This window comes from Oratosquilla oratoria, chromosome 25, assembly GCF_046742065.1.
Source record: "Oratosquilla oratoria isolate Oo_2021 chromosome 25, ASM4674206v1, whole genome shotgun sequence".
Taxonomy (NCBI): Eukaryota; Metazoa; Arthropoda; class Malacostraca; order Stomatopoda; family Squillidae; genus Oratosquilla; species Oratosquilla oratoria.
In genome coordinates this window covers 41,413,042-41,420,343 of record NC_134801.1, presented here as the reverse complement: position 1 = coordinate 41,420,343, position 7,302 = coordinate 41,413,042, and positions in this window count along the sequence as shown.

Below are 7,302 nucleotides of genomic sequence, written 5' to 3'. Positions count from 1 at the left end.
TACTAATATACTTCCTCATTCATTTATCCTATTTTCTTTATCATTAATATTTTTGAGCAGTTCTTGTTCCATTTTGACCTTTGGAAATATGAATAGCTGATTTCAAAACACACGTCTAGAACCAATCGATGACATTCCTAAAGTCTGCCAAGGGAGTACAGGAGTCCCGGAGTGCTGTATTTGCGGCAACTAAATTCAAGTTTATCAGCATCGTGTGACTTCCGGCTCTGGAGGGGCGGGGCAGGTGTCTGGTGATCGCCAGTGTGGCCACTGCTTGGCTTTTTTTCCAATATCTTGGCATTTTTGCCATCAACTTGGAATCTTGGAAATAAACTGTAAAAAATGAACAAATCTTGGATTTTTTCGCCAAATTGTAGACAATTGCTTAAAATATTAGTTTAATAATAGAGTATTCTCTTTGCCACTTAATAAAGTATGAGGTACACTATGTTTACAACAGAGGACAAATTAAGTATTAAATTTTAATTCATGAGATTATCGAAAAGTTAAGGCTGGAAATCACGACTTGCCAACTAAGTTGTCTTCTATAAGTTGACGCGTCCATTACACGTTTGAGACGTTTCTCTCCTAGTCCGCCAGTCCTCTCTAGCTCTTAAGTCGTGCGTGTGTGGTGAGACCTGTGGACAGTTATTCAACCCTACTTGATTTAAATAGAAATCATTATGAGTGACTGAAGAACCAGGGTATAGTGGTGATGTTACCCCACCAAAGAGAAAAGCGAAAGTGACGTGGTATCAGCAGGCATTTAGAAAGGAATGGATGGAGGATGATGAACTGAAAGATCGGGTACAACCAGATCCTGCTGACAAATATACTGTCTTGTGTACTGTATGTAGCAGCAAACTCAAGAATTGCAATAAGTCGTCTCTGATGGCACACAAAGTTTCCATGAAGCATGGAAAGTGAACCTCTTCAGGAAAAGGAAGAGCTTTTTCGATATGACTGCAAGCAGTTTCTAATAGAATTGTGCATGCAGATGAAAAAGAGATTTCCTTTTGAAGAAAATAGCCTCATTGCTATGTTAAAGGTAGTGGAACCAGCTGAAGCTCTTTCTACAAAGAGGGACTTGAAATCTCTTGGAAAACTTGCAGTACATTTTCCAACATTGATAAGGAGGATGAGCTAGATTTGCTGCAAGAGCAATGGCGAGATCTTCTATATGCAAGAGACACACTTAAAGGCATAAGTCAGTCTGCAACTGTTTTCTGGAATGATTTACTTTCAGTGAAAGATGGGAATAATAAAGAAAAGTTTCTTCTTGCAACATTTATGTGCAACTTATTAGCTCTGCCACACTCATCTGCATGTATTGAAAGAATTTTTTCCCAAATAAACCAAGTTAAAACTAAGCAAAGCAACAGACTACACACAAATACAGTTGCAAACCGTCTATAGGCCAAGCAAGCCATCACAAGACAAGAAGTGACTTGCCAAAAGTGGGAACCATCTATTTCATTAATCAAAGATGCAAAGTTGGGTCACTGTCACATGAGATATAAAGAGAGGGAAGAGTCCAGGAAGAAGAGTAACAGAGCAACTTTATATCATAGTGAAGCCAATGATGATGATGAGGAATTAGAGGAGGACCCTATGCCAGTATCCTTCTTCCTGCAATAATACCATTGTCTGTAAAGTAGTTGGTGAGTAGAACTTCCTCTTCTAGCTAAATTTCCTATTTTAAATAAGCCACAATCCATTTCAAGAGCCATGTCACCTTGTTTTTCGCAAGTATCAGTATAAAAAATAATCCTTGGATTTTCTTGGATTTTTTCGTAGGGTCATCTTGGCATTTTTACATTTTGTGAGTGGCAACACTGGTGATCGCACCTGCGAGCACCAGCAGGTATTACAGTCGCCTCGTTTCTATTGAAGCTAACGAACTATCATTGAAGGTAGTTCCAGTGTATTTTTTGTTTATTTCGTTGTCACACCTGCGACCACGGCATTTTTTTCATTTTCATTTACTTAGTATATCTTATCCTGGGTTTTTTTTCAGTTCTGTTTACGTGTTCTTTTACATTTGTTTCCTTTTTTATTTCATTTTTTCGTTTCCTTTTTAACATTATGTTTTATCTAATATTATTTTTTTCTTTGACATTTTAACGTTGATTTTTTCGCTTTATTTGATTTTATTTGTTTATTTTTTGTGTATTTTCTCTCGTACTTGAATGGCACAAGTTGAACTTTGGGTCGCGCTGAACTCACGGAAGGCTTATTTCCGATGTCGACAAAATTCATTTACGTTGTTAAAATAATTTTCCGTTAATATTTTTATTCTAAACTAGAACTTTTCTCTTTCTGTTTCTCCTCTAGCTCTTGTTGTCGCTCGTGCTCTCTCTCTTGCTTCATCTCTCTCTCTCTCCGAAATATGGGTAGATATCAACTCGCTGTAAACCCATCGGCTCAGAGATTCCTGGGCTTAGAAGTATCAGCCAGCCTCGAGGTCTTCCGTGGACGCACGGCTTACGAGAGTCTCTTGTTCCTTCGTCCTAGAAACTCCCCGAAATGACGAGGGATCTTTCCTCTCGAAGGTTCCTGGGCTTCGGCACTTATTTGTTTAAGATGTTGTTTTTCGTGTCGTGATCATTTCAAGCGACTCATCGATCTTTATGGAAGACGTTCTTTGTATTGAGTCAGGTCCTCTGCAGTCGATTCTACTGTAAACAAATTGGCATAAGCTCCCATACGCGTTTGCCAATTCCTTGCCAGTTTTTTCTCATTTTCATTATTATTGATATTTCGCGACACTTCTTGTTTCGTTTCAACACATGGTTATCTGAATCGGTGTTTTAAAGCCTGGCTCCTCGGACCAACGGATGACATTTCAACAGGTTCCCGAAGAAGCACGTGGTTCCTTGAGTGCCATATTTGCGATGACTAAACTCAATTCCGTCAATATCGCGTGACTTTTGGCTCAGCAAGGGCGAATGGAAAGTAGTCGACAGTCACACCTTCGAGAAATATCGAGTAGCCTAAAGAAGCTTCGTGTGAATGGTAACTCATAAGCTTTCCTAAGATTTTTTTTTTAGGTCCTCGTTTCTGTCTTTCCTTCTTGAGTTACGCCAATACCACTATGACCATGTCATTTTGTTTGTTGCTTAGTAAAGATATAACCACATAATTTCTTTCATGATTATTCTGCGTTTCATTTCTTCCTCTTCTGTTTTACTAATTTTCATTTTCTTTGCACATAACTTTTTTTCCTGTTTTCATTCACTTTGTTTTCACCCTGCTTTTTTATTGTTTTATTTATCTCTTTTTGCAATTTCTCTACGTTTCTTACAATTCTATACGTCTCTGCATACTTAAATTTCCTATTTTCATTTCCTAATTTTTATTTTCCTTTTGATCTTGATTTGTTTGATCCAATTATATTTATTTATTCGTCATTTGAACGTTTAAAGCTTTATTACTTTTTTGTGTATATTTTCCGTCGTACTTGAATGGCAGGTGATGGAATTCGGGTGGCGCTGTTATTCCATAATCGAAGGCACTTGATCTCCCGATCTCTTGGTCCATGAGTCTTCTCTCCAGGGAGTTGGCCGATCTCACGGGAGGCTCTCCTGTGTTAACTACCTTATTTACGTGGGTATGTTTGTTTTCCGCCTTTTTTCGAACTTGAACGCTTCTCTCTCTCTCTCTCTCTCTCTCTCTTTCAATTCTCGTAAAACCTTTCGGCTCGGAGGTTCCTGGGCTTAGGTTCTTGAAGCCTCTATGCCTTACGAGGGACGCGAAGTTCGCAAGGGGCTCTTGGTCCTTTGTCCTAGAACTTCCCCGAAATTATGTAGGACCTTTCTCCCCCGAAGGTTTTTGGGCTTAAATTCTTGAAGCTTTTGACACTTTCGAGGGGGGATCAGCCAACCTCGAGGTCTTCTGCGGCCTTACGGCTTGCGAGACGCTCTTGGTCCTTCCTTCTTGACTTTCTTCGTGAAAATATTCCGTCTTGCACTTCGCAGGACATTGATTTTATGTTTCTCTGTTTTATATTAAATTCAATTTTTCCTTTTTCCTTAATAACTGTCGATCACGAATCCAACACGTGATCCAAGACCATGGTGAATCACATATAACACATACATACACAGTATTACCCATAGATCGGTCATATATGAACTCTGAGCACTCTTCTGGGAGGAAAATAGCTGTTGATCACGAGTCCAACACATGATCCAAGACCATGGTGAATCACACGGTGGCGCGGTGGTAGAATCCCGCCAAGGGCTGAAATAATTTTAGTGTCGCTGCACAGCGAGTCGTTACTCCAACTCTTGTGGGCGGGAAGTTGGGTGTGTGTGTGCGTGTAAGTCACACCATTACCCATAGATCGGTCATATATGCGCTCTGAGCTCTCTTATGGGAAGGGAATAGCTGTCGATCACGAGTCCAACACGTGATCCAAGACCATGGTGAATCACATGTGCTGTATTTAAATAGGGCCTTCTGCAACATAGACATGAAGCATGGGACCCAGGTGTTTCCCCGGGGTGAAGATAGGTGATGTTAGAGACAGGACTGAAGAGTGTATAGTTGGGAAAGGCACTAAGAAAATGACTGATGGATGAAGGAAATGAAGTAGAAATAAGAAAAGATAAGGTGCAAGTAGTTCTGAAAATGATGAGCGCAGGTAAAGCACCTTGGTTGGGTGTCATGCAGTGTCTGGAGAAGGTACAATATTAGTGGACAGCCTAGTGAGGTTGTTTAATGTGTGTCTATGGAAGGGTAGAGTGCTAGAGAGTGCCTGTATATTTCTGCTTTCCAAGGGAAAAGGGGATAAATGTGAATGCAGTAATTTCAGAGTGATCAATGTGTTGATTATAATTGGGAAAGCTTATAGGATGGTTTTGACTGAGAGGATTAGGAGAGGAACAGAGGGAATAATTGGTGAGGAACAGTGTGGGTTTAAGAAAGGTAAGGGTTGCATGGATCAGATTTTTGTGGTGAGATGGATATGTGAAAAATATTTATCAAAAGGTAAGGATGTTTTTTGTGTCTTTATGGATTTGGAAAAGACTTATGACAGGGTAGACAGGAAGGCACTGTGGGAGGTTTTGCATATATATGGGATTGGGGGAAAGCTGATGTGGTTTGAGGTAAAGGTGAGACTGCGTCAGGAATGTGTGCATGGCTGGGATGGTGTGGATATAAATCAAGGGTAAAAGGCAGGGGACTGGAGATGGTTAAAGAGAATGGAGAAAAGTGAGGAAGTGAGCCAGTTGTTGTTTGCTGATGACACTGCACTACTGGCAGGGTCAGAGAGATTACAATAGTGACAGAGTTTGAAAAGGTATACAGGAGAAAGTTTGAGGTAAATGTGGGCAAAAATAAGGTGATGAGATGTACAAGGGGAAGGACTGGCAGCAAATTGGAAGTCTTAAAGGAGAGAGGCTGGATAGCTTTAGGTATTTGGGGTCACATGGCAGGAAAAGTGGTGGAGGTAAATTGTAGACTGAGAGAAGCAAATACATGCCTTGGGGATTAAAATGTGTCATGAGAAATAGGCATTTGTGAATCAATGCAGAGAGATTATATGAAAGGGTGATTGTGTCAACAAAATTGTAAGGGGCATAGACTTGGAATTTATGAGAGGCAGAGAGGAAAAGTTTAAATGTGTTTGAGATGAAACATCTGGAAAGTTTGGTAGGGGTCACAATGTTGGACAGTGAGAAATGAGGTGAGGAGGAGAGTGGGAGTGGAAAAGGAGATGGCAGACAGGGCTGATGAAAGAATATTGGGATGATTTGGACATATGGAAAGAATGAGTGAAGAAAGATTAGTAAAAGAGGGGTAGAAGGCAGAGGTGGATGGAGTGAACTTCAGGGAATGACTGAGGTTGAGATGGATAGATAGGGTGAAAAGGGTGTTGAGCAAGGAAAGAGAAGGCAGGAGTGGAGAATGGTTGTGTATAGATGATACTGTGATGTAAGGAAGGGATGGGTGGGGGATGAGGGGTAGTAGGAAGTGGTTGTGTGTGAATATTTTAACACAGCCCTAAGGGATTTCTCCCTGTATTCTCTTCTTCTGTAAGAGGGGATTTAGAGGGGGAGGTTGCCAATTAAGTGAAGTGGCCTTGCTGTGGATGTACTGTGTCTTGCTACATTGCTTCTGACCCAGGGCAGTGGATGGGATACAGGGATGAACTGTCATACATGAAGAGCCAAGTTGAGAGGGGAGGAAAGGGTGGTGGATGGGAGTGGAATGGGTGGGAGTAGGTATGTGCCTTCCAACTTAGCTACCTCCCTTATAAGGGGGAAAAAGCCCTTGGTATATAGATATATGGTTATCAGTCATAGGGCTTTATTTCTATTGTTTGTGGGATGTGTTTTTCTTAACTGCATTCTTATGAATTGCTTATAGACAGGCCTCAGAACATACGTAGTGTACTGTTGGCATAATCAGAAGGGTCCTGGTCTTGTATTCATTTAGTTGTGGGTTCGAATCCCACACTCCTCTACGATTCCCGGCAGTGACTGTTACCTGCCTCAACATTCTTAGTGCATAGGACAAAGGTGATAGCTTTGGCTGCAGATATACACCTCCTGGCATAGGATCCTAACTTTCTTTTTCTTCAGAACATAATCCATAAACACATAAGAAAGGCCAACAAATCCAGTATTTCATAAATCACACTTGGACATAAAACCACAAGAGAAATCATTCCTTTGGTATACAAAGGTTACACTAATGTGTCTGCAATCAGGACATCTCCCAGCACTGAAGTATAAACAGACAATCAGCCTGGCATCAACTGTCCTTGATATGATCACCACAGAGAAAATACAGAACTTCACCACTTTTTCTTCTCTCCACATTTTTCTGTTCCTTCTTCTTTTGTTCCAAGATCTTTCTAAATTCAACTTTTTCTTGTGTGTTAGAGGGACCAACAAAGAGTACCAAAATGTGGCAGTTCAACAAGATGAATGGTAGAAAGATTGGTCATCCTGCTGCCCATCTTCGAAACCTATCTCCACTCTCACTTTCATATGGAAATGCAATGCTGATTCCACATTGGTCTCAGGATCTCAATAAATTTTGACTATTTTTTACACCTTTTCACACATATTGTGGTTAACATTTGAACATATTTGAAATTATCATTCCTTTTCTATTTAATTAAACAACAAAGGTCCAATACTGATTTGTTGTCAGATCTTGATCAACCATTACTGGTTAGATGTACATATTCACAGCAGTGAAAGGGTAATATAGAGATCTAACCTTCTATTTATATCACTTTCAATCTTCAATCATTCTGCAAACAATAGATATTGCTGGGGGCAAAAA